Source organism: Bos grunniens, chromosome 9 (assembly GCF_055505025.1).
Source record: "Bos grunniens cultivar Pamir isolate PY7600 chromosome 9, Bosgru_T2T1.0, whole genome shotgun sequence".
In the NCBI taxonomy this organism is placed as follows: domain Eukaryota; kingdom Metazoa; phylum Chordata; class Mammalia; order Artiodactyla; family Bovidae; genus Bos; species Bos grunniens.
Genome location: NC_141173.1, coordinates 62,019,258 through 62,046,951, shown reverse-complemented (window position 1 = coordinate 62,046,951; position 27,694 = coordinate 62,019,258). Strand labels below are relative to the sequence as shown.

Sequence of the window (27,694 nt, the reverse complement as noted above, 5' to 3'; positions counted from 1 at the left end):
CCCTCTCCTATACAGTGGAATTGCTGATAGTACCTACTTCCCGGGATTGTTAAGAGAAATGAAATGAGTTAATATGTGTAACCATGTGGAGCACGGGAGCATTTTGTGTCACTCAGCGTTGTAATTGCCTATCTTTTCCTCCCAGAGTAAGAAAATTTTTGTCTGTTTTCTTCCCAGCCTGCTACATGCGGCCTTCCATCAATGCTTATTATTGTTATTTTAAAAATAAGATAATTATGTAAAATAACTGTCCAGCCTGTGTGTGAATGCCACTCAAAAATATTCACTGAATCTAAAACTAAAACTACAAAATTTACTCATAAAGCATGTTATGACATCATACTTTTGAGGAACTTGGTAAACCACTCTAAAATAAAGAAACTGATAGCTTCATTTAAAAAAATATGATTAGATAGTCAGGCCTTAAATTTTACATGTTATCATTCAAATAATATTGACCTTAGGTTAGAATAAAAATATGCAAAAATAAAAATGATTCAATATTAAAACTATAGAAGCACAGAGACTTTACCCTTTTTCTTAGCTTTGTTATTACATCATCATTTTATAGGCTACCTGTTTTTCCCTACCGATATTAACTTCTCAACAACAATTGAGAAGGAGAAAGAAAAGATAGGAAATATTCCAAATACTGAACTGCACTGAATAGTTTAATGTTGCCCTTTTAATAGCTGGAAATTTTTCGTGAAACAGCTCTGGCCACTCCACGACTTGTGAAACAAGTAATTTAGGAAGCTAGTGCTTTGTGAGCAATTCATAGCCCTTAAGGAAGTTGGAGCAATGAAATGTACACTGTGCCTATGAGTCATCCCTCAGATACTGGCATTTTTTTCAACAAGCCTCTGTAATGAGAAAAAAAATTATCATTTCACCCAAGCTTCTGAGGCCTGTTATCACTTTGTAGATTGAGTAACCCTTGGAGACAAGGCAATCTACTGGCCTGACAGCGTGGAAACAGCTTCCAGACCAATCAACTCCCTGGAAACTGTTATTGGACCAATCAACCACCTAGAAACAGTATCTGGACCAATCAGTGTTTTCTAAGGACTACTTCACCTAAAACCTGCCACTGCTGCCTTGCAAACCAAAGAAATAAAACTGTACCTAAATTATTTCTCTGCTGACCTCATGTGTCCTGGCCCCTTTGACAGCCTATTTAACAGGCACCTGGAACTCTGCGCCCTTCAGTGGGATTTGTTCTGTACCGAATAATTTGTTTAGCCATGTCATATCCTTTGTGGAATAAGGTAAGGAATAAATACATTTAAGAATATATCATGTTGTACATTGTAGTGGTTTTGATGTTATTTTATGGGTGGTTTTTTTTGTTGTTGTTGTTCAAACTAGGTGGTTGTCAACCTTGGCTGCACCTTCCAATCACCTAAGGAGTTTTTAGAATCCTGATGCTCAGACCTCCCCCTACATCAGTTAAATCAGAATTTCTGTATCAGTATCTGTTAAAGTTTTGCAGATGATTCTCATGTGCATCTTAAATGGAAAACAACTGCTTAACTGGAGCTCAGCTAGATTAGAAGTTCTCCAAAGGCAAGACGATTTCTTATGTTTTGCTTTATTTCACCCCATGCAGCCTAGTGCAGTTTTTCTACCCAAACTAGGAAACTGGTTGATAGTAAAAACACAGGGAGTTATGGACAGGTATCTGGGATTTGAGGTAAGATCAGAATTATGTGATCCTCTGAGCACTGGAAGAAGTTTCTAAGAGCTTGTTCTTCTGGGCTCAGATCTGTGTTTGAGGTCCAATTCTGTCACCACCCAACTCTCTGTCCTAAAGTAAGTTAATCATAAAAAATAATAATAATAAAGTAAGTTAATCATAAAATTAGGAAATAAAAGTATCTATTTGAAAAGGTGTCATAAGGGTTATACTAGATAATGTAAGGAAAGCACTTAGCCTGACCTTTGGTACATGCTCCAGAAATATCAAACTAAGAATAAAAACAAAATGATTGCTATGACCCACTTGCAAGAGTAATCCTTCCTAAAAGATGATGCATGCCATTCATGGGTAAGTTGAGAAAATAACTGCAGGAACAGTGTTCTAAATGTATCTGCAGGCCTGTTATTTAACTAAACAGAAATGTCATCTGGTCAACCCCCTGTCACCTGAACATTTCAGCTGACGTTAGCGTAATGGAAGTGCCATCGCCTGCACAGCCCATAAAAAGAGGAAACACTGTAGAGAGAAGAAAAGAAAGGAAAAAAGAGGGAGAGTTTATGGTGCGTGTCTAGCACTGTATGGGAGAAAGAACATACCTTCCATAGTGAAAGCAATTTTGACCCCAGCTCTGGGAGACTTTCCTGGATTATTAAAATAAAGTGAAGTGTGCAGTTACTCCAGCTACAGCTTGATTCTCTAGAATCAATGGGCCCTTTTGGAGGAATTCCCTGAAGAGTATCAGGCCTTATTTAATTACACAGCCTGATGAATGTGAGTGTGATAATCATAGAGAAGCCCCATCTTTTGTCCTCAAGAAACCCCTCTTAAAGTGTAGGAAAAGAAAAAATTTTCAAAACTTAATCACATTTACATGCTTCGCAGGTGGCACTAGTGGTAAAGAATGCGCCTACCAATGCAGCAGATTTGAAACGTTAGTTCCATCCCTGGGTTGAGAAGATTCCTGGAGGAGGGCATGACAACCCACTCCAGTATTCTTGCCTGAAGAATCTCATGGACAGAGGAGCCTGGTGGGCTACAGTCCGTAGGGTAGCAAAGAGTCAAACACAACTGAAGCGACTTAGCACCCACAATCACATTTACATTCCAGCTTGTTAGGGCAGGAACTTCTCCGTTTGATTAACCTCTGTTAGTCACAATAATAATGCCACCTCCCATGTACATGAAGGATGTGATTCTTCCAGTATCTAAAAGAAGTCTTCAGCTATTGGCTTATGAGATTTCATTTTTGCAGAGATATAGCCTTTGCCCCTCCATCCAGCTAGAAGTTTCACAAATATATATCATTGGTCATGAGTGAAATTGGAAATTTCTCCTGCTACTACGAATATACAGGGAGGGATTAAATTTGCTGTAAAAACAGAAGGCCATTTTTATGATATCATCCAGGAAGTAAAGCATTATTTAATGAATTAGAAACTATTTTCTAAACTATGCCCTTATGTCTTCAATGTTATTGCAGCCCCTTAACAAGTTTTTCATAATAAATAATACTCATGTGGCTTGAGAAAGCTAATATAGCAGTACAGATGCATAATTTATTTCCCAGGACATGGATAACACAGGCTCAAAATTGTAATTTGTCACACATACATACTACGAATGTGATTATATACAATGACAGTTTTTTTCATACATTATCTAGTTCTTCCAGTCACATGTGTTATTAACATGATCGTCATTTTTCCCACTGGATTCCTTTGACACCTTTTTTGAAAACCAATCAACTGTAAAAATGTCAGTCTACTTCTGGATTCTATTCTGTTCCATTGATCTATTTACACCAACATCAATCTGTCTTGATGACTGTAACTTTTTAGTAATTCTTGAAATCAGGAAATTCTGACAATTTGACAAGTTTGACAAAGTTCTCATACTTTATCCTCTTTAAAGCTCATTTTCTCTGTCCTTTGAAATTTCACAAAAAATTTACAAATCAGCTTGTAAATTTCTTTTTAAATGACCCTGCCATGATTCTGATTTGGATGGTTTTTACTCTAGATCAGTTTATGAATGATTGACATCATGATAATATGAAGGCTTCTAATCATGAGCAGTTCCCAATTTCTACTCTATTTAGATTTTAATTTCTCTCTATAATACTTGTATTTTTCAGTATAGATGTTTGCACATTTTTTGTTAAATTTGTTCATTCTTAAGTATTTTGTTGTGCTGCTTTCATAAATAGTATTTCTTTTTAAATTTCACATATGGCCCGGTAGCATAAAAAGTATCTTGGTGAATATCTGATATGCACTTGTAAAGAATGTGTACTCTGCAATTTTTGGATCATCTAAATATGTCAGTTAGGTCAAGTTGGTAAGAATGCTGTTCAAATTTCGTATATCCTCACTGATATTTTTGTCTATTAATTCTATCACATACTGAAAGAGAAGTATTAAAACCTCCAAGTACGACGGCAGATCAATTTCTGTCTTGTCAATTTTTGCTTTTGTATACTTTGATGCTCTGCTGGTAAGTGATCACACAGTTTGATCTGTTATGTTTTCTTGATTGATTTACCTTTTATTGTTACAGTATCATTCTTGGTTCCTGAAAATACTCTTTGTCTTTAAATTTACTTCGCCTGATATGTGGAAATACAGAAATACTAGCTTTCTGATGCTTAGTGTTTGCATGCTATAGAGAAACAGCTTAAAAATTAAAGAGGTTAGAAATTAAAGAAGGTTAAAAATACAAATCTATGTATGTCTCTGTATTTAAGTGTATCTCCTATAAACAGAATATAGTTGGGCCCTGCTTTTTATTCAGGCTGACAATCTTTATCTTTTAATTGGAAAGTTCAGTCCTTCAAAGTTGATGTATTTATGTTATAGGTGGGGCTTCCCAGGTGGCAGTACTGGTAAAGAACCCATCTTCCAATGCATGAGACATAAGAGACATGGGTTTGATCCCTGGGTTGGGAAGATCCTCTGGAGGAGGGCATGGCAACCCACTCCAGTATTCTTGCCTGGAGAATGCCATGGACAGAGGAGCCTGGTGGGCTACAGTCCATAGGGTCACACAGAGCCAGACATGACTGAAGCATCTTAGCACATATGCATGCACACATTATAGGCAGATTTCAGTCTCCTGTTTTGCTATTTGTTTTGAATTTGGTCTTCTTTTGGGTTGAGGTTTTTTGGTTTGGGTTTTGTATGTATGTGTGTGTGTGTTATTGTTGTTTATTTTTGTGTACTAGCTTATCCCCTCTATTGGCTTTTTAGCTTTTTGTTTTTTTGGCCGCATAGCTTGCATGATCTTAGCTCCCCAACCAGGGATCAAACCTGTACCCTTGACAGTGAAAGTACCAAGTCCTAACTACTGGACTGCCCAGGAATTCCCCTTTAGGTAATATTTTTAAAGTGATGACTAGAGATTACAATATACATCCTTAATTTATCAAAATCTATCTTGAATTGATATTATGCCACTTCATATATACTATAAAAGCCTTGAACAGTATATGATAATTTTTGGTAAAAGTTGTACCTTTTTTGAAACTTCAAATTTTCATATACATGTTTATCAACACCCATCAAATGGAATACTTAAGATGTTTGTATATAAAGAACCATGAACAAATATTAAACTCTAGAAAATGGTATGCATACTGAAGTGTCCAGGGATGAACTTGACTGATGTCTCTAACTGCTTTAATATGCATCAAAAAATTAGGTGGATTGATGGATGGTGAGAGGAATGGCTAGATGGATAGATATGTGACAAAGTAAAGCTAAGAAATAAAGGCAATTCTTTCCATTTTTCTCCTTGTTTGAAAACTTTTATAATGAAATGTTGGATTAAAAAGCCAATCTTCTAATATGGCATAAAAATTAAATTTTAATCTATTTTGCAACAACAATTAATTACATAATGAAACCTTAAAGGCAAAAGAATTATACATATAAAGTCTTCCGGTGATAGCCTTCCACACTAGCCCAGTGATTCCTTGACTTTAGTTTTATTTTTTAATTAAAAAATTTTAAATTGTATTTATTATTATTATAATAATTATTATTATTTGACCACACCATGTGGCTTGCAGAATCTTAGTTCCCTGACCAGGAATAGAAACCAGGCCCACGGCAGTGAAACCACTGAGTCCTAACCACTGGACAGCCAGGGAAGTCCCTCCTTGACCTATTAATTTCTGACCTAGCCTGAGTCCTAAATTCACCACACTGTTGCAAGGCTACAGAAGATCTCACACTTGCCTACCCTGCAGTCTCACATACAGCCCTCTTTTCACTCTGCACACCAAACACAGGAAACTTTCAGCTCCCAGAATGCCCTGGGGTTGATCTTGCTGAGGCCCCAAAGCCTCCATTCTGTTTCCTTGCCTGGAAACTGCCCACCCCTCCAACCCTCTCCTTGTTTTGGAAACATCATGCTCACCGTTTGGATTTCAACACGAATGTCATTTCTGTTGAAATGAAGCAGAAGTAATCCCTCCTCTCCCAAAGTAGGTGGGGTTCCTGTTCTGGAGGAACTGAGGGAAAGCACCTCCCAGGGCCGGAATTTCTCTGAAGCCCTCAAGAATCACTGAATTTCCTTCTCAAAGAAGGCAGGCTGTGACCTTCGTAAGTTGTCCTTAGGCAAGGCATTCCCCTTCCTCATTATGTAGGAGTGTGTGTAACACCTAAAAATTCCCGATTAAAAGCCTGTTTGGGTTTAAAAACCATGCTTGCTTGCTTTTCAGCCAGAGATCTGAAGCAGTGCCTTTATAACAGCAGTGATAAACCGGAGTGACCAGGAACAGAGAACCCGTGAAAACCGTGGCTTGCTTTCTACTGTGGGAGGCCCTGAGTTGCCTGTCTTGTTAGACAGAGCCAGACTTGATTCTGAAAAGAGAAGGGAAGCAGCTCCAAATTTAACAAAGCCCAGAGCAGCCTTCAGCTCCATAGCTCCCTGAGGTTCTCTTTGTAAAACCAACCCCATCCTTCCCTCCATGTTTTTGCATCAGCATCTAAGCTCCATGAAGGCAGAACCATCATCTGTCTTGCTCCCTGTGGTATACCTCAGCAGGTAGCGAAGAATAAGACTTTCTTAAATGCTAGGTGAAAAAAAAAAAAAACAAGGAATCCCTGTCTCTCTTCTTCATTATAAAACCATTCTGTATCTTAATCATGGGCTTCCCGGATAGCTCAGCTGGTAAAGAATCTGCCTGCAGTGCAGGCGATCCCAGTTCAATTCCTGGGTTGGGAAGATTCCCTGAAGAAGCAATAGGCCACCCACTCCAGCATTCTCGGGCTTCCCTGGTGACTCAGATGGTCAAGAATCTGCCTACAATGCAGGAGACCTGAGTTCCATCCCTGGGTTGAGAAAATCCCCTGGAGGAGGGCATGGCAAACCACTCCAGTAATCTTGCCTGGAGAATGCCATGGACAGAAGAGCCTAGTGGATGGACTACAGTGGCAAAGTAATGCTCAAAATTCTCCAAGCCAGGCTTCAATGGTATGTGAACTGAGACATTCCAGATGTTCAAGCTGGATTTAGAAAAGGCAAAGGAACCAGAGATCAAATTGCCAACATCTGTTGGATTATAGAAAAAGCAAGAGATTTCCAGAAAAACACCTACTTCTGCTTTAATGACTACGCCAAAGCCTTGACTATGTGGATCACAACAAACTGTGTAAAATTCTTCAAGAGATGGGAATACTAGACCATCTTACCTGCCTCCTGAGAAACCTGTATGCAGGTCAAGAAGCAACAGTTAGAACCGGACATGGAACAATGGACTGGTTCCAAATTGGGAAAGGAGTATGTCAAGGCTGTATATTGTCACCCTGCTTACTATATGCAGAGCACATCATGTGAAATGCAAGGCTAGATGAAATGAAAGCTGGAATCAAGATTGCCAGGAGAAATATCAGTAACCTAAGATATACAGATGACACCACACTTATGGCAGAAAGTGAAGAGGAACTAAAAAGGCTCTTGATGAAAATAAAGGAGAGTGAAAAGACTGGCTTAAAACTCAACATTCGAAAAACGAAGATCATGGCATCTGGCCCCATTACTTTATGGCAAATAGATGGGGAAACAATGGAAACAGTGAGAGACTATTTTCTTAGGCTCCAAAATCACCGCACGTGGTGACCGCAGCCGTGAAATTAAAAGATACTTTCTCCTTGGAAGAGAAGTTATGACCAACCAAGACAGCATATTAAAAGCAGAAATATTACTTTGCTGGCAAAGGTCTGTCTAGTCAAAGCTATGGTTTTTCCAATAATTATGTATAGATGTGAGAGTTGGACCATAAAGAAAGCTGAGTGCAGAATTGATGCTTTTGAACTGTGGTATTGGAGAAGACTCTTGAGAGTCCCCTGGACTGCAAGAAGATCAAACCAGTCAATCCTAAAGGAAAGTCCTTAATATTCACTGGAAGGACTGATACTGAAGCTGAAACTCCAATACTTTGGCCACCTGATGCGAAGAACTGACTCATTTGAAAAGACCCTGATGCTGGGAAAGACTGAAGGCAGGAGAAGGGGACAACAGAGGATGAGATGGTTGGATGGCATCACTGACTTGATGGACATGAGTTTGAGCAGGCTTCGGGAGTTGGTGATGGCCAGGGAAGTCTGGTGTACTGCAGTCCATGGGGTCACAAAGAGTCAGACACGACTGAGCGACTGTCATTACGTTATCTTAAGCCTGACTGCCATAGTATGCATTCTGCACTGCATTCATTCATTCATTCTTTCCTTTAATCATTTATTCAACTGACATTTATACATCTGCTAAATATTGAGTGAGCAAGTATTACTACTACAGATTCCTTACCCTTAAGAAGCTCATACTCCATAAGAAGTCCAGAGACTAGCAAGGAAACCACCACCATCTCATATGGCAGTGCCACATGCGGGCATGAAGGGGATAGACGACAGACAGGAGGGTAAAACAGCAATGAGGAACTCTCCCCTATCAAATTAGCAAACATAAAAATAAAAGAGTAATAGTCCGTCCCTCCTTGTTCCTTTCTAACAGAAGCCCCAGTTTTTCTTTGGGTGTTCCTGCCTCATACATGCAGTCAGGTGACTCAAGAGAAGCTGACTTTATCCCAGAATCCGAAGGCAGATTCCTAATAAACACAGTGGCCGTCCATTCAGTGGGTGGCCAGGAATTGGCTCAAGAACCCAGGCTTAAGGTTAGAGTTAGATTCCCCCAGCAACTATTCTATGTCCAGGGAAAAGCACATGATCTACAAGTGCTTTGAAGTTTGACCCAGTCAGACCTAAAAGTGGAATTTATTCCATCATCAGGGTAGCATTTCACCCCTTCACAAGCCAGGAAGAGGCTATCTCAGCTTTGATGTGAGGGGGCCCTGAGGACAATGTCAGCCCATGGCGGGAGTGTGGAGCAACTGCAGATAGGAGAGAACTACAGAAAAATAGAGTAGAAACTCAAATTATAGCCTGCCTGAAGCCTGCCCTACTTCTGTGGCTCTTGTTACAGCAGTGATTAGGATGCATTCCTTATTGTTCAGGACATTCTGAGATAGTTGTTAACTTGGATCCAAAAGTATTCTAACTGAAAAAGCAAAGGTATTGTGAAACTGTGTAATAATACAGGGAAGCGTTTACACTAATACTACCAGCGCCCCCACCAAAAGTAGACTACCCAGTGATGCACACATAGTGATTATGTATGCATCACATAATCACTAATCATAAAATATCATATCACATAATCATAAAATAAGCAATATTTTAAAATCTACAAGTATAGTTATGAAAGTACTTAAAATAGGATAAAAATAGTTTTTTAAAAAATAACCATGATTGTATTTGGATAGGTGTTAGTCACTCCGTCGTGTCCGACTCTTTGAGACCCTATGGATTGTACCCCACCAGGCTCCTCTGTCCATGGGATTCTCCAGGCAAGAATACTGGCGTGGGTTGCCATGCCCTTCTCCAGAGGATCTTCCCAACCCAGGGATGGAACCCAGGTCTCCCGCATTGCAGGCAGATTCTTTACCATCTGAGCCACCAGGGATAGATGTACTATTGAGGAATAATTTTTAGCTCTCACAACTTTCTATAATAAATATATGTTACTGTTATGGTGAAAAATGTTTGAAGATTTAGTGGAAACATAAAGGAATGGATGCCTAATATCTGGAGTAGTCAGAGCAGGCTTTACAAGGAAGTAAGGCAAGCTGATGCTGTCAGGAAAAGTAATTCACCAGAGGCAATTCTAGGTCACACTCACTTTTTTTGTTAGATTTGGGCAAAGAAATGAACTCTTACCAGCCTCATGTTATTTTTTTGGCGTCACAGCATGCAGGCTCTTAGTTCTCCGTGCGTGCTAGGTTGATTCAATCGTGTTGGATTCTGTCACCCTATGGACTGTAGCCCACCAGGCTCCTCTGTCCATGGGAATTCTCCAGGCAAGAATACTGGAGTTGGCTGCCATGCCCTCCTCCAGGGGATGTTCCCAACCCAGGGATCGAACCCGCATCTCAAGTCTCCTGCATTGGCAGATGGATTCTTTACCACTATGGCCACCTGGAAAGCCCCCTTAGTTCTCTGACCAGGGATCAAACCTGCATTCCCTGCATTTGAAGCACAGAGTCTTAACCAATGGACTGCCAGGAAGTCCCTCAGGGTCCTCATTTTAAACTACGGATAATATGACCTACCTCACAGAGTTTTAGTTGGAGATGATGTTGATAATGACTGATGTTATGTCAGAGGCAGAGTCATGAATGTGCACAGCTGGTTCAGAAAGATTCGAATATTTTAGTATGTTTGGAACACAGGGCCCGTGTCAGACCTGGAGCAGTAGCCAGTTTAAGAAGGGCCTTGTGTGTCCTGTGGGAGATAAAGCTTCCAGTAACCTGAAGCCCTATCCCCTTTGGGAAAGTCAGATTCAGATGTCACTGGAAATTGTTCTAGGATTCCACCTGGGCCCACTGTGGTTGCTTAGGAATGTACTGAGCCTGCTACATTATTACAACCTGAGAAAAGGCAGAAGTGCATATCCTCCCCAGGGCAGGGTGCTTCCTACCATGAGAAAGTTAATTCATAGTTTGCAGAAGGAGGCTGGCAGGAACACAGAAGAGCTATCAGCTTCTGAGACCAGCTGGCCATCCTGAAAGGGACTGGGATGGTCTCTCCTCAAAAAGGATGCTGGCCCAGTGGCCGCATCAGTATGCAAACATGCTAAGTCACTTCAGTCATGCCAGACTCTTTGCAATCCCATGGACTGCAGCCCTCCAGGCTCCTCTATCCAGAGGATTCTCTAGGTTGGTTGCCATGCCCTCCTCCAGAGGATCTTATGTGTCCTGCATTGGCAGGCAGGTTCTTTACCACCAGTGCCACCTGGGAAGACCATGGCAGCATCATTTTAGGGTGTGTTTATGGGAACTTGAGGACAAGGAAAGCTTTGGCTTTCCTTTGGGGAGGATGCTGCCAAGTCTTGCTTTTTTTGTTGTTGTTGTTGTTTTTATTTTTTTAATTGAAGTATAGTTGATTTACAATGTCATATTAGTTTCAGGCATATAGCACAGTGATTCATATAAATATATTCTTTTTCAGATTCTTTTCCCTTATATACTATTACAAAATATTGAGTAGAGTTCCCTTTACTATACAGTAGATCCTTGTTGGTTATCTATTTTATATATGGCAGTGTGTATATGTTAATCCCAAACTCCTGCTTTATCTCTCCTCCCACCCAAGTTTTGTTAAGCACAACATTTACCAGATTGGAAATCATACCTTTTGCCTGTGGTATTTAGAGCATCTTTTCTTCACCTCCATCACCCTTCCAACAATCACATTACTTGTCAAGGAATTTGCTTGTCTCCTGTAGGCCAGTGGTTCTTCCCTCGTGTGGAGTCACAGACCTTTTCAAGACTGTTACGAGGGCTATATATGCTCTCCCAAGGAATGGACATAGTCATGTCAGTTGTCTGCACATCTTCCAAGGGTTCCTGGCCCCTTATCTGCTTAATATCTGTGGACCATGAATTAAGGACCTTAGCAGCAGAGAATGGTGAGTCCTTGAAGGGTTTTAGGAAAGGGAGTGGCCAATCACCCCAGCAGTGGGGTGAATCCAGAAATGGATTCAGAGGTAGAGGGAGTGAAGGCGGTGCTAGTGGTAAAGAACTCACCTGCCAGTGTAGGAGACATAAGAGATGTGGGTTCAGTCCCTAGTTGGGAAGATCCCCTGGAGGAGGACATGGCAACCCACTCCAGTATTCTTGCCCGGAGAATCCCATGGACAGAGGAGTCTGGCAGGCTACAGTCCACAGGGTCACAAAGAGTCTGACATGATTGAACTGACTTAGCCCACACTCACAGAGTGAAGAGACCGAAGGCAGGAAAACCACTTATGAGGCCACCACAAAATTCCACAGGCCTGAACTAGAGCAAAGTCAACAGCAAAAGAGAGAAGATGGCAGCACGGTCTTTGTCGTGAGATCTGTGGAGGCTGATGGAGCACTTGAGCGAGAGGATGGGTTAGGGGAATCCTGGACATGACAGAAGCGACTTAGCAGCAGCAGCAGCATATACCTTCAGTCACCATGGCTGAAACTTTGTAACTCCAGGAGAGTCAGTTCTAAGCTGCTTAATGTTTAGGCCTTCTTATGCCCTTTCCCCACAAACACAGCAACCCAGATGTCCAATCTGGCAGAGGTTTATGATCTATAACACTTTTTTAAATATGAAAATAACAGAGTAAATTTACTGCAAGTTCTGGTCCTTTGGAAGTATATTCCATGATAAATCTCCTGTCTCAACTTTCTTTTCTTTTTTTCTATTTTAGAAGCTCAGTCGAGTCCTACTCTTTATAACCATGGACTATACAGTCCATGGAATTTTCCAGGCCAGAACACTGGAGCAGGTAGCCTTTGCCTTCTCCAGGGGATCTTCCCAACCCAGGGATCGAACCCAGGTCTCAACTTTAAACAATAAAAATAGAAACAACTTCTCAGAAAGCATTATTCTATATTCTAACAGAACTTTATCTTTTGGATAATGTTAGTTGAAGTAGCCACCTAGAAACAATCAATTTTCAAAAGAACATAGAGTACTTCTCCAGAGATTTATTACTGATATGAATTTCTTTTTTTAACTTAATGACTCACCAGCAAAATCCTTTAGAATTGGAAGGCTCTGTACTTGGTGAGTGTGCCGATGTTAGTCCCTGATTTATACCCCTGAGTATAATTCGGAAGAAACTGCTGTGTAAATCTGAATACTGTAAACCTGTAAACCATGAGTCTTTTTTAATCTAGTTTCCCAATTAATAGTGGGTAACGCTTGAGAGTAGAATCATGAATGGAGTGGAGGAGAGGAATATGGAATCTTTGCTGTGCTAAACTTTTATGTAAAAACTTCTACTGAACCTACATTCAGAGGATCAGTGGCAGATTCAGCACAAATAAAAGCAGAGAACCAGGCCCTGGGATGGGGCAGACTGAGGTGGTTGACCATGATTACAAGGACTGATGTCTTGAAGTTGGGTAAATAATCCTTTGTCGTTGGTTAGTCACTCAGTCATGTCCAACTCTTTGAGACCCCATGGACTGTAGCCCACCAGGCTCCTCTGTCCATGGAATTTCCAAGGCAAGAAAACTGCAGCAGATTGCTTGTTCCTTCCCCAGGGTGGGGGATGGGGTGGTCAATAATCCTGAAATTATCAAAGGGAAGGAACACCAAAAAAAAAGTCATTCTTGTAAATGCATCACTACAAAATATGCTGAGTATCATGAAAGCCATGTGCATGGTACTCTGATAATGTCTAACTGGGGATTGATTTGGTCTAGGAAAGTTGGAGAAATTTTCTTTTCCTTTTTTGGAGGCATTTTCTCCAGATGACTCAGTTATCCGTTGCTACACAACTAGCTACCCCAAAATGTAATGACTAAAAGCAACCATCTTGAAGAAGAGGAGCCTTTTATTCTACTTGCTCATAACTTCCTGATTTGGGTGGAGCTAGTTCATTGCCCTGCTGGTCTTTTCAGGGGTCACTCATGCAGCTGCATGCAGCTGGCACGTAGGCTGGGACACAGCTAGGGTTCTCAGGAGAAGCCTCTCCATTTGGTCTCTCCAGCAGGGGAATCAGACCTTTGTTATAATTGCCCAAGTCTTCCAAGAGCACAGAAGTAGAAGTTTCCAGCTTTTCTTAAGAGTTAGCCTCGGGACTGGCACAGCCCCATTTGGTGCTGAATTCTGTTGTTTACAGCAGTCACAGCACCAAGCCAGAGTCAAGGGGGAAGAGCCTACAAAAGGACATGAATATCAGAAGGTATAATTCATCAGGACCCACGTTGAAGCAAACTACCAGAATGACACCAGTCAGGGATCTGAAAGATGAGTAGGAGCTAAATGGGCAAAGAGGGTGGAAGACTGTTCCAGGCAGGGGCAATGGTACCTGCAAAGCAATTGCAGCAGAAGAGCAAAGGGGCTTCTAAGTGACTGAAAGAAAACCAGTGAAGCTGGAGTACAGAAAGCCAGGGGAGGATGCTTACAGGCAGCAAAGGCCAAACCACACCGTGCTATTGTATATTTCTTAGCTATCTTCCATGTGCAAGTGGTAAAATTCCAAGAGAAACTGGCTTAAGCAAAAATAAAGAAATCAATAGAAAAAGAGAGGGGGAGAGAGAGAGAACTTATTAGTTCATGGTTCTGAAAATTTACTAGTTCATGGTCCTGAAAAGGCCAGGGCACAGTTCACTTCAAGTGTGGCTGTATCGGGACTTTCCTGGTGGTCCAGGGGCTGAGACTCCCCCCTCCCAATGCAGGGGGCCTGGATTAGATCCCTGGTCATGGAACTAGATCCCATATTCCACAACTAAGTCATGGTGCAGTCAAATAAATAAATTAGTTTTAATAAGTATGGCCATTATCTGTTGAGGCAATCTGAGAATGAGTTGGAAAAGAATTTCCAGACACAGAGTATTTCAGAAGGGAGTGAATTTATTAAGAACAAAGAGCAGAGATAAAGTGGGCACTGCAAGCACAGGCAGGCTGACCTCCTGACAGGCCAGGAAAAGTTGACACTTTTCATGGGTTAGTAGCCAATTTTTAGAACTTCAAGATGAAGAAAATTCCTGCTAGAAGGTTGGCGTTAGGTGGTTGGTTAGGGCACTATAGGATGACTACGGAGGTGGATGTATTTGCCTAATATGGGTCAGGAAGCCTGCTTGTGATGATCAGGGGTCCTTTTGGCAAGGTTACAAAGGGGCTGTGTCAGCTTTTGAGGTGACCTTGGTTCTGGGTTCTGCTTTTGTGGGCTTGGTAAAGGCCTCACACAGCAGAATCCAGGGCTGAGGTGATATGGCCGGGATTTGTCTACCTCCGTCTCTTAGCTCTGCCTTCCTCTTGGTTGCCTTTGCTCTCAGCTTCTGAAGCTCTAGTTTGACATCCTCCCAGATGAAATGCTATAGAAAAGAGAGCTCTTTTCTCTCTGATTAAATATTCAATGGTCCAGGATGGTATTGGAATCAGTTTGGGGCCCAATAGGAATCAGATGGCACACTCTAATTAGGATAATTTAGAAAGAATTCATTTATAAGAGGACCATCTCAGTGAGTACTGTGCTGGAGCTGGCTCATAACAGTTTATAAAAGCCACCTCTTAGCATTGCCTCCCAACTCTGTGTTCAGTGAGTTCACACTGGTAGCTTGAGATGGGCCATGACAGGAATATTTACACCAGAGCAAGTGGCAGGTGCTACAAGTTAAGTCTCTCCCACACCCCTCAGCCCCAGCTATCTACCAGCATATCACCAGCCTATTTTGAAAATGTGGGAGAGATATAGGGATCCTGCAAGGACCCAGGGCTAACAGCAGTAAAGGTCCAAAGGAGAGGGAGGTTACCAGAATCCAAGAGAGAGGAGCTGTGACACCAGCAGTCTGAAGGGGTATCACAGGAAGGGAGCTGGAGAATAAATAGCCCAACCTTATTTTCTGCACCAAAGACTTAGTAATATTGTTTTATAGATTTTAGAAAGAAAAAACTTGAAATTGACTAATCAGTGTTCAATCAATTCATACTAATAGAATGTAGAGTATTTAGCTGCCAATTTATTTGCCTGATATAAAAAAGTACAGTGCTAGCATTAGGAAGTCCCCATCCTTGCCTTGCTGGAAACTCCCGTGGCCTGACGGTTTAGGAGCCAATCCTGTTCTTGTCATGGACTTCCTCCTCCCATTGGTTTCAAATTCACTTCTACATAGAACCTGAAGAACTGCCAATGATATGGGAATTTAGTATACAACAAAATGGTGTTTAAAACATTAGAGAGAAGATAAAGTGAAAGTGTTAGTCGCTCAGTCATGTCCGACTCTCTGTGACCCCATGAACTGTAGCCCGCCAGGCTCCTGTGTCCATGGGATTCTCCAGGCAAGAATACTGCAGTGGGTTGCCGTTCCCTTCTCCAGGGAATCTTCCTGACCTGATCGAATGGGTCTCCGGCATTGCAGGCAAATTCTTTACCATCTGAGCCACCAGGGAAGAGAAAAGATAAAGTATTTAATAAATAGTATTGAGACAATTGTCTAGTCATTTGGAAAATAAAATCAGATCCCTACCTTATACTAAAATCATATGTTAAATGACCTCACAACAATCTGTACAATGATTCTCCCTTTTCTGTGGTCCTTATTCTCTCTATAGTTTCCTTTTGTGACTTTTTGCACCAGATAACTTTGTGTAAGTTATATTAAAAAGATTAAAATGTGTATGAGAATATAAATCATTCCCTTACGGTAAATAGCACTAAGGCCATTCATTCTATTCAATCCAAAAGTTTAGTTGATGAGGCTACTTATATGTGTAATTCAAAAGCATTTCAAAAGACATGAATCCAAATGGTAAGATTTTTCTTGTTTTACTTTTTAAATTCCACTCAAGGGCATTGTTTATTTTAACAGAGACAGGCGATTTACAAGTGTAAAATTGTAAAAAGCTGTATTTGGAAAACCTGAATTAACACAGACACCACAATCTAATGTATTCAGCAATGATTTGTGCCTCTTAGAGGTAGTTCAGGCCACTGCTGCCTGGCTTGACCCCTAATTCAGCTCTGTCTGCAGTATTTACATTTCTGGTAGGCACAGCCTTTCGGAGTAATGAATTCTATATTTTCATGTGTGTTATATAGAGAGGTATTTCCCTTTTATTTTTAGTGGAAGGATTTTCAAGCTTATGAAATGTTTCCTATTTCTTTTTTTTTTTTTTCAGATTTGAGAAAGTAATCTGATTATTCTTTGTGAATTTAAGACTTTTAATTTTTTTTTCAAATAGAATCTTTTTTATTTTTACTACTATACCTACCTAATTCCTTCTACTTTGATCATCTTTAACATCCTTCTCTGGGTTTTTTCCTAGCTCTATCTTATACTACAGAGACCAAAATCTTATGAAATATTTATCGTGTAAAATATTCCAGGACCAGGCACTCCTTTGATTATAGTCACCTCTCTTTTTCTACAACAATCCCCAGACCTGTTTTCAGTCATTTTTCTGACATATCTCACAGACCTGTCCTTGCCAGAGATAGAACCTTATTGGAGAGTTCACAACTTGTGCCTCCATTCTGGCGTGAACTGAATCCAGTCAAAACAAAAACACACTTGATACCATAACCTTTCCTTCATCAGATATTTATATGAGTTTAAGAATGTGCCAAGCACAGTGCTAGGCATGCAGACATGGTACTAGGGGGTGTTTTTAAAATATTAATAAGAAGCAAGAGCACCTTGACTTTTCCTTGGCAGACAAGCCCTTATTGAACTGGGTTTTGTCTCTGTCTATTCTTCATTTGGTACCTTCATTTGAATCCTGACTCCTCTGCTTGCCAGCTGAGATGATGGGCAAATTATTTTAAAATACTTTGTATTATTTTATATAGTAAAGGGACTTCACAGATGTTAAGTTAAGGATCTTGAGCTGGGTAAGTACCAAACTGTAGAGTTTGGTACCCAAGGCTTCACCCTCCTGAAATAAACACAATTTGAAGTAAGGATTTGTTCACATTCATCACGAAGAAGAAAAAAAAAATCATCAGACCCTAATAAACACACCTAATCAGCCTAATGGGGAAACATATGAATTTAAAATTATATATAGCTATAGATATGTAAATGTTATGGAATTCACTCCATCTCCTGTTAATGCTGTAGCAATTTAACACACTCTTAGTGGCTTAATTCAACACCACTGTATTCTCTTACAGTTCTGGAGATCAGAAATCAGAAATGAGTCCTAAAGGTTAAAAATCAATGTGTGTGACAGGGCTGGTTCTTTCTGGAGGCTCTGGAGGAAAATCTGTTCCTCATTTCTCCCAGCTTTTCAAGGCTGCTAGCAACCTTTGGCTTACGGCTGCCTCACTGCAGTCTCTGCTCCCATCATCACACTGCCTTCTCATCTCTCTGACCATCCTGTCTTCCTCTTATAAGGCCCCTTGTGATTACTTCAGACCCATCTGGATAAACCAGGATACTTACCCAGCTCAAGATCCTTAACATCTGTGAAGTCCCTTTACTGTATAAAATAATATAAAGTATTTTAAAATAACTTGCCCAACATCTCAGCTGGCAAGCAGAGGAGTCAGGATCAAATGAAGGTGTCTGCCCAGAGCCTCTGCTCCAAAGCATGATGCTGTCAAAGAAATGAAAGAGAGGGCATTCCAGGACAAGAAAACATTAAAGGCCAAGAAGCCTGAAAGAGCACAGCACCTGCAAGTTGTAACTGGGGTGAGGATGTGAAGGGAAGAATGATGGAGAATAAAGATTATAAGGGAGACAGAGAGTCAAGGTGATGGGAGAGCGAGTGTGGAATATTTTCTCTGTCAATAGTGGCAAATCCTTAAAAGATTTTACAAAGGAAGATAACCTGATTTGATGCCTGTTTGAGAAAGATCACTGGTGGCAGCATTTTGGAAGAAAATTACAGAGGGGTGAATTTAGTAACAAAGTTATTCTCAAGATCCAGGTAAGAGCTGATGGGAGCCTACACTGAAGCCTGGGAGGATAGGAAGACCGATCAGAAGAGTCATGGAAGAGGTAGAATCAACTGGATTTTGCTGACAATATCCGTATGGGTGTGAGGGAGGTAAAGAGGGCAGATTTAAGCATGTCTCAAGATTCTGGCATGGCTACTGGTTGTCATTAAATTAAGAAGGAGCTTCCCAGGTGGTGCAGTGGTAAAGAATCCACCTGCCAGTTCAGGAGACACAAGAGACTGGGGTTCCATCCCTGGGTTGGGAAGATCCATTGGAGGAGGAAGTAGCAACCCTCTCCAGTATTCTTGCCTGGAGAATCTCATGGACAGAGGAGCCTGGCGGGCTATAGTCCTTGGGGTCACAAAGAGTTGGACAGGACTGAGCAACTGAGCACAAACTGAGAACAGTAGAAGTTTCACATATCAGATGGTATGAAAAGCCTTCTATTTTGATTAGTAAAAGTCATTGAGAGCTTTCTACTTTCTGAGAAACTGTACTCCTATCCTGCCAAGAGATTACCCTCCTCGGTGGTCTGCCAGTGACTCATGTCCAACAGCCCAATCACAGGGTCCCTACATCCTAGCCACCTGGTCTGATCTTACTACCACCACCTAACTGAACTGAAAACAGTGACGTCACCAAAGTAAACTGCCCACCAACCACAGCCTAGTCCAAACCTGCATGTTCTTGCTCTGTGACTAAGTAGACATTCCAAGAGGACTTCAGAAAAGAGTAAAAGGTTTTCTATCTCCCTGGGAAGGTTGAGGCTTACTGTGGGTATAAGATATATAGTGTCCATGAAATAGTGAGCAAAAGTACAAGGGAGCTTAAAATAAAGCACTGACTTGTGAAGTACATTCCATTCAGAGGAATGTGATATAATTTTTACTCTCCTAAAACAGTCAGGAAAGGTATTAATTTTTATTGAGCATCTAGTGCCAAACCACTACCTTGCGAAATATTGTCCCATTTTCCGAAGAAGGTAAAAGAACGTCCCTAAATCATACAGATGCTTAAAGGGGAAGAACCTGGGTGAGAACTTAGGAAAGACTGTCTTCGAGCTGGCACTCCAGGAAGGCTTGGGGAACAAGTGTGGGCAGATGAACGGGGCAGCAGATCAGGGAGAATCACGAGAGGCAAAGCAAAGAGGCAGGACTCGGCTCATTTTAATTATTCCCAAAAGGAGCCCTCCTGACTGGAGACTTTCAGTTCGCCTACCACTGCTTGGTGTTCTAAGCATTTCACCGTGGCGGTAAACATCAAATGTTGTTTCGTAACACAGGCATACGCCTGGAATATTCAGTGACAGCTCACTGCCATGAATAATTATTTCAAAATAACAGCTGTGAAGAGATCATGAGGCAGCGGCCCCTCCTCTGTACACTTGGGTATGAACTACGGGCTTTCCAAGTCCACGGGAACCAGGCCAGACACTCATTCCAGTTATGGAGTTTCATTGGTCACGTTCCAGATACGTCGTTTTATTGGTGAGAATGATGACTAACTAGCAGGCTGATTTACATGCAAGTTCCTACTTGGCCTTTTTCCTGTCAGCAAAATCTACTAGTGTCTTCTAGTTAACTACGAGCTTCAGTATAAAAAATAATTATAGTCCAGGCAGCAAAATACATCCAAGGGACAAGCAAAGAAAGGTTAAGGAGAAGTCCAGCCCAGGGACAGCATGGGCTGGACGTTACCAGGAAGAGCAAGAGCAAGCTAGCCAAGAAGTGTTGCAAGGAAGGAATTTTCTGGAGCCTCACACAAACTTTGGTTATTATCCTGGGCGATGTTACAGTTTCACTGCTGGTTTGTATTAACTAGTACTAGAAACACATAGTAAGTGACCTAATTCTTTTCCAGTGGATTTTCCTTTTTTTAGGGCTATACCCTGGTTGGCTGCTTTATTTAATAATAAATCAACAGTCAGTATGACTTTGAGCTCAACCCTGAATTAAATTTTCAAATATGTTGTTATAATATTTAATAAATATGAATTCAGATTTTTAAGGTTTTTTAGGTGTAATTTTATATTTCATGAAATTTACCCATTTTAAGTATACAATTCAATAACTTTTAATATTTTTACAGAGCTGTGTGATCATCACCACATTAAGAATTCTTTGGGTTTTTTGGCCACCAGATGGCTTGTGGGTAAGATCCCTGACCAGGGCAGTGGAAACGCTATGTCCTAACCACTGGACCTCCCAGGTAACGCCCAAGAATTCGTTTTTGAGCTTATTTTTATTTGAATCTTTCAATAGATGATAATTTTCAAGAGTAAATGATAAGCCACAGAAAGGTCTGCCACCTAAGTTACTGACTAAACTTTTATCGAGTTTTCTTTGAGTGGCCAGAGGTCTCCTGCCCATCCTCTCAGATGCCTGTGTTTGAAGACAGTGTGTCCAGATAACGTGGTTTATTGTTCCGACTCATCCTGTGGTTTCACTGTTACTTGATCTTCCCTGAAGTAAATGACCACTGAGAAGGGAGGGGACTAATGAGGCCTTCCAGTTGGCCTCATTATCACGCATGGTAACCAGTGACCAAACAGCTCTTGACGTCATCAGTAAGTGCTTTGAAATCAAGCATCTCAACAATTCTTGACAACAACTGTGCGAAGTGCCCTCGTGGATCAACAGTGTCACATATTTCTATTTTTGCTTTAACATTGATTTCAATTCCCTTCACCTGCCTACATCAATCACTATGACCTTGAAGTATGGGACAAATCTCTTTCCAGTTTTCCCCTTTCCCACATGGACCTCTGTGACCTTGATTCTGGCTTTTTTTCCTTTATGCTTAAAATGATAATCCATTTCCTTCTGTCAAAGGCATCTTCATTACTGTCTCCTTTTCCCCTCTCTTCACAAACTATTCCTACAGCACATACCAAAATTTTAGTTATGAACACCTTGTACTCTGAAATTGAACACTTGGTCTGTGGAGCTTCTGAATTCTAAGGTTCTATAGTCAGCTCTTCCAGGAGCTGCCTTCAAAATCATCTTAAGCAAACCACTCTCTGACCACTGCCTCCAGTCTTTGCAGCTCTGACTTCAGTAATTCTTTTTTTGTCTGGGATCCATAATCCATTAATCCTCAAACTATTCCACTGTCCATAACACTTTCATGTCTGTTCTGAACTATCTTCCATCCATGATTCATTACTCCCTACACCTCTCCCTTCAGCAAACTTGCCTGGTAAAAGTCTAACCCATGGCAAAACCAACTGTCCATCAGCTCCACCTTTGCACCAATGCAGCTGAATGTGGCTGGAGGAGAACAACCAACCGTGTGGAGTGGTTCACGTTAAATTGTGACCACTAACCTCAGGTGTCCCCTTAGTGCTACCTGGCAGCCCTGTCCCATTGTCCCCCATCGTTCACTCTTCCACTCTCCAAGGCAGCTGTTTCACACCTTCCTTTCTCTCCTAAACCTCACATGGATGACCTTACCTCCCATTTCCTTAAGAAAAGAGAAGCAACCAGAAAAAAGCCTTCTAGGAGCTCCCATTATCACATCTGCCTTATCCTCTACTCTATCACATGTAGTCATAGATAAACTATCCAAGCTCCCTGTTCAATATCATTGCCTCCACTTGGGTGCTAGACCCACTATTCTCTAACCTACTCAAAGATATGGCTTCAGAAATTATTCCTCTCTCCCTTGCATACTCAAATTTTCCTCTGTACTAGATCATTCTCCTCAGTCTATGAATATGTCTTAAAATATCCTCATCTTAGCACACAACAGTATTTACCTCTCAGTTTCACTTTAATCCCCTTTCTGGTTGCTCAGATGGTAAAGAATCCACCTGCAGTGCAGGAGACCAGGGTTTGATCCCTGAATCGGGAAGATTCCCTGGAGAAGGGAATAGCAACCCACTCCAGTATTCTTGCCTGGAGAATTCCATGGACAGAGGAGCTTGACAGGCTATGGTCCATGGGGTCGCAAAGGGTCAGACACAATTGAGCAACTAACACTTTCACTTTACTGGCTGCTACCCTATCTATCTGCTTCCCTTTTAACAAAACTTGAAAATGTACATTGTCAGTGCATGCTGTCTCCAATCTGTCTCTTCCCATTCTCTTTGGAATCTCCTCTAATCATCTTTTCATTGTTTTTGTCATGATCGCCTGTGAGGTCCATGTTGTTAATTTCGACAGTCAAACCAGTGTTTCCACAGCTGATCTTCCTCTGCTCCCCAAAACACTTTCTTCGCTTGGCTTCGAAGATAGCACTCGCTCTTACTGCCACTCTGTCTCACTGGCTGGCCTGTCTTCTCTGCTAATTCCTCCTCTGTGGATGTAGTGTCTCAGGGCTGAGTACTCAGACACTCCTGTTCTCTTTCTGTACCCCCAGATGATCTTAAGCAGCTTGTAACTTTAAATACTATTAGTATGCTGCTGCTGCTGCTGTTAAATTGCTTCAGTCGTGTCCGACTCTGTGTGACCCCATAGACGGCAGCCCACTAGGCTCCTCTGTCCCTGGGATTCTCCAGGCAAGAACACTAGGGTGGGTTGCCATTTCCTTCTCCAATGCATGAAAGTGAAAAGTGAAAGGGAAGTCACTCAGTCATGCCCGACTCTTAGTGACCCCACGGACTGTAGCCTACCAGGCTCCTCTGTCCATGGGATTTTCCAGGCAAGAGTACTGGAGTGGGGTGCCATTGCATGCTGGTGACTCCTAAATATACATCTCCAGCCAGATCTCTCCTTTGACCTCCAGATTCATATTCAATTGCCTGCTTGAAAATTGCCAGTGTATGTTTCTCAGGCCTATTAAATGTATATATCCAAAACAGAATACCCAATTCCCAACCCCCCAGACGTGTGCCTCTTGTAGTTTTCTCCATCGCAGTGATTGGCTTATCAGTTGCTCAGTCCAAACATTTGGATTCACCTTGATCTCTCCCTTTCTCTCATGCTAAGACTGCACACTTAAGATTGGGACTTGAACTCACAACTTCTGGCTTAGGAGGAGACTTGAGCCCACAATCTCCCAGCAGAAATTGCACACCTGGTCTCAGGACTTAATGAAACTAATGCTCTTTATGTTTCAGTGCAGAAGGAATTCAGCAAAAGGCAAAGTGATAGGCGAGAAATTGATGTATTGAGAGAGAGTCACACTCCATGAACAGAGTGGGAGCCATCTTGGAAGGTGAGAGATCCCAAAATATGGCATGGTTAGTTTTTATGGGCTGTGTAATTTCATAGGCTAATGAGTGGGAGGATTATTCCAGTTATCTGGGGAAGGGGAGAGGATTTCCAGGAATTGGGCCACCGCCCCCTTTTTGGCCTTTTATGATTGGCTTCAAAACTGTCATGGCCCTTGTTGCTGAGTCATTTAGCTGATGTACTGCAATGAGCATATAATAAGAAGGCCCAAGTTCCACTGGAAATAAATCTTTCACCATCTTGGGTCTAGTAGGTTCTAACTAGTTTATGTCACATCTTTCACCCACAGCACATTGAAAGATCTGCATGATGCAGCAAAGATCCTGAATGCCACAACTAAGACTCAACACAGCCAAATAAATAAAGAAATTTTAAGTTAATAAATAAATAGATACAGAAGGTTTACTGGAAGACAAACACTTTGCATGCTCTTAGTTAATTTTGACTATCTAAATATAAACACACTACTAAAGTGTTGTGGCCTTTTCTTTAAAAAGACTGAATAGAAATCACAGAGGAAATGTCTCGTTTAATTTTCTGTACACGATCCTGAATATTTCACTTTTATTCATATTGAAATAATCAGTGCTGAAAATCTTTCTAAAAGGATGTATGCCTGATGGAAATCTAGACCTTCAATATTCACTTTAGAGGAAGAAGCACCTACTTAATAAGATTTTCAAATACGATGACCTTGTACGTTTTCTTCCTAAAAATTAAAAAAAAATAAAATAAAACTAGAGTTTCCTTCAAAGATGCATTACCCAATCTAGCTTTGAACAGGCCACCCAGTTTCAACGTGTGTACTCCTCTCTGTGGTTCTGTGGGTTTTACCCTGTTACTTAGTAACGCTGTGTTTTCTAGCAAATGTCCTGCCTCAGCCTCAGGGCCTCTTCCTGCCTTTTCTGAGAAGGAGGGCCCACCAGCCTCTATCAGATCTCTCCTCCCAAGCTCTCTTCTTCCGGGTTCAGAGATTGCGCATTATTTTTTAAAAACAGCTTCTCCCACACAGACCTGGTGGTTTCAGTCGTGGGAAACCACCCACAAGGAGGGCAGACTTCCTGAGTCCAGCTTTGCACAGCTGCACTGTGTGGGGGGAGGGAGGGCATATCAGGTGCTCCAGCTTCTGATTCCAGCCCCACCAAGGCCCTCCAGCATGTCACATGTTCATCCAGGGCTTTAGTGTCCCCAAGTTAAACACAGGGGCCAGGAGCCCTGTCAAGCTCTCACTGTCCCTATTCCTCAGATGACATGGAGATGGGAAAATACAATGATGGATTCCTCTGAGCCTGTCAGAGGGAAACTGAGTGGATATTGAGGATCATGAGTTGATTTCTTTTGGCAAAGAAAGCTGTAAATGGTGAATAAAAGTTCATCTACTAGTGTACCAAGTTGTACTGAGGCAGTCTAGGGAAGAGAGATAGTACCTTAGAAAGGAGATTTTTCTTTCCGTAAAACCAAAGAATGGAAGTTTCAAACACTTCTCAGAAATGCTAGTAATAGATTTCTTGAGGGTCATTTTCAAAGCAGTTATATCTTTTAGGTTTGGGATTAGTGGGTAATTTCTATTTCCTCTTTTTTATCTTTTTATATATCCTCTGAATCTTTTACTAATATATATTAATTCTATAATCAAGATAGGTATTTTTTAAAAGAAAGAAGTAAATGGCTTTAACTGTGCAAATGGAGGACAGAAGAGAGAAAGAAACTGAAAAACTAATAATGATGAAACTGACGTCTACTGAATATCATTTGTTATCTACTGGATAGTAACGAGCTCACTTACTTCTCAATTCTGAATATGTAAAATTCCCACTTTACATATAAGAAAAACAAGGCAGAGAGGAGTCAAATAACTCTTCTAAAGTCACGGAGCTGGTAAATGCAGTCACTGGGGCTTCACCAAGATGGTCTAACATAAGGGCCTCTGCTGTTTTATCACCATGCTCTGCAGCCTTCTAAATGGTCTAAAAATTAGGCATAACATTGTTTAACTTTAAAGGACAGGGTTTTTTGTTGCTGTTTTTTTCTTTTTTTTTTAGGACAGGTTTTTTTCTTCTTTTTATACAAACTACATTTTATTTAGATTAATATTTCCTGAACACACATTAACAAAAGTTAAATGGTTTAAAAATGGTCTGGGATTTAAAGTTTGCCATGGATGGGGGAAGGAGGGATTGAGAGTTTGGGGCTAGCAGATACAAACTTACATAGAGAAGATAAACAACATGGTCCTACTGTGTAGCACAGGAACTATATTAAATATCCTCTAATAAACCATAGTGGAAAAGAATATATATATATATATATCTGAATCAGCAGAAATTAACACAGCACTGTATGTCAACTACATGCATGTATGCTTCAGTCGTGTCCAGCTCTTTGTGACCCTGTGGACTGTAGCCCACCAGGCTCCTCTGTCCATGCGGATTCTCCAGGCAAGAATACTGGAGTGGGGAACCATGCCCTCCTCCAGGGCATCTTCCCAACCGAGGAATTGAACCCGTGTCTCCTATGTCTCCTGCATTTCAGGCAGATCCTTTACCCACTGAGCCACCTGGGAAGCCCCAAGTCAATTATACTTCAATAAGATAAATTTTTAAAAAGAATGATAAATAAATAAGGGACTTCACTGGTGGTCAAGTAGCTGAGACTCCACCCTCCCAATGCAGAGCCAGGGTTTGATCCCTGGTCAGGGAACTAGATGCCACAGTTAAGAGTTCACAGGCTACAAACTAAATATGCCACAAGGAAGAAAGACAACCCCGTGTGCTGCAGCTAAGACCTGGTGCGGCCAAATGCCTTAGTGATATGCTGTGCTCAGTCGTGTCTGACACTTTTCCACCCCATGGACTGTAGCCCACCAGGCTCCTCTGTCCATGGAATTCTCCACACAAGAATACTGGAGTGGGTTGTCATTTCCTACTCCAGGGGATCTCCCCGACTCAGGGATCTAACCCGCGTCTCTTGTGTCTCCTACGTTAGCAGGCCAATTCTTTACCACTGGGCCACCAGCCTTAGAGGCCTAAGCAAACCCAAACTGGAACCTATAAATACCTCAAGGTTAAGAAAGCCAAACCTCAGGACTACCAGTCACAAACAGCCAAGCAAGCTTTCCCATATAAGGCAGGAGTGTAAGCTGTAGCCAATCAAATAATTTCCTTGCTTTGAATCTACCTTTTCTCTGTAAGTCTTTCCCCTAGCTCTTATTGGTGGAAAGCACTACTAAATACTTCTATTTTGGTGCTGCCTGATTCCAATTGATTTCTGCTCCAATAAACTCTTAAAATCTTTAACACGTCTCAGTTTGTCTTTTAACAGCTGGTATCTGGATCATTTTGTGTAGGTACCTCAAAGAGATTTGGAAGATGACTCGAATGGTTTGGACGTTTGGGAAACATTAGGAGCTGCCAATCAGCTTTCAAAAAATTTTTGTACAGGGACTTCCCTGGTGGTCCAGTGGCTAAGACTCCACACTCCCAATGCAAGGGACCCAGGTTCGGTCCCTGGTCAGGGAACTAGACCCCACATGCCACAGCTAAGAGTTCATATGCAGTACCTAAAGATGCCACACACTGGGCTTCCCTGGTAGTTCAATGGTAAAGAATCTGCCTGCCAATGCCAATGCCGGAGACACCGGTTTGATCCCTGATCTGGGAAGACCCCACATGCCAAGGAGTATGTTGAGCCTGTGCTGTAGAACCCAGGAGCTGCAACAAGAGAAACCACTGCAATGAGAAGCCCACACACTGCAACTACAGAAAAGCCCAAGGAGCAACAAAGACCCAGCACAGCCAAAAATAAATAAAATTATATGAAATTTTTTTTTAAAAAAAGA

At 41.4% G+C, this 27,694-nt stretch overlaps 1 long non-coding RNA gene across 6 annotated transcripts; it reads left to right on the top strand.

Moving 5' to 3' along the window:
• The first annotated feature begins 689 nt into the window (after positions 1-689).
• LOC147366026 (uncharacterized) lies at positions 690-27,694 on the top strand. Of its 6 annotated transcripts, XR_015133143.1 has the most exons (5): positions 693-1,268; positions 20,771-20,890; positions 21,019-21,248; positions 23,742-23,839; positions 24,146-24,593. It is a non-coding gene; the product is annotated as an uncharacterized LOC147366026 (long non-coding RNA). The 6 variants fall into 6 exon arrangements; XR_015133144.1 differs by lacking the exon at positions 24,146-24,593 and adding an exon at positions 27,203-27,694 and having other exon boundaries at positions 690-1,268; positions 20,771-21,248; XR_015133141.1 differs by having other exon boundaries at positions 695-1,268; positions 20,771-21,248.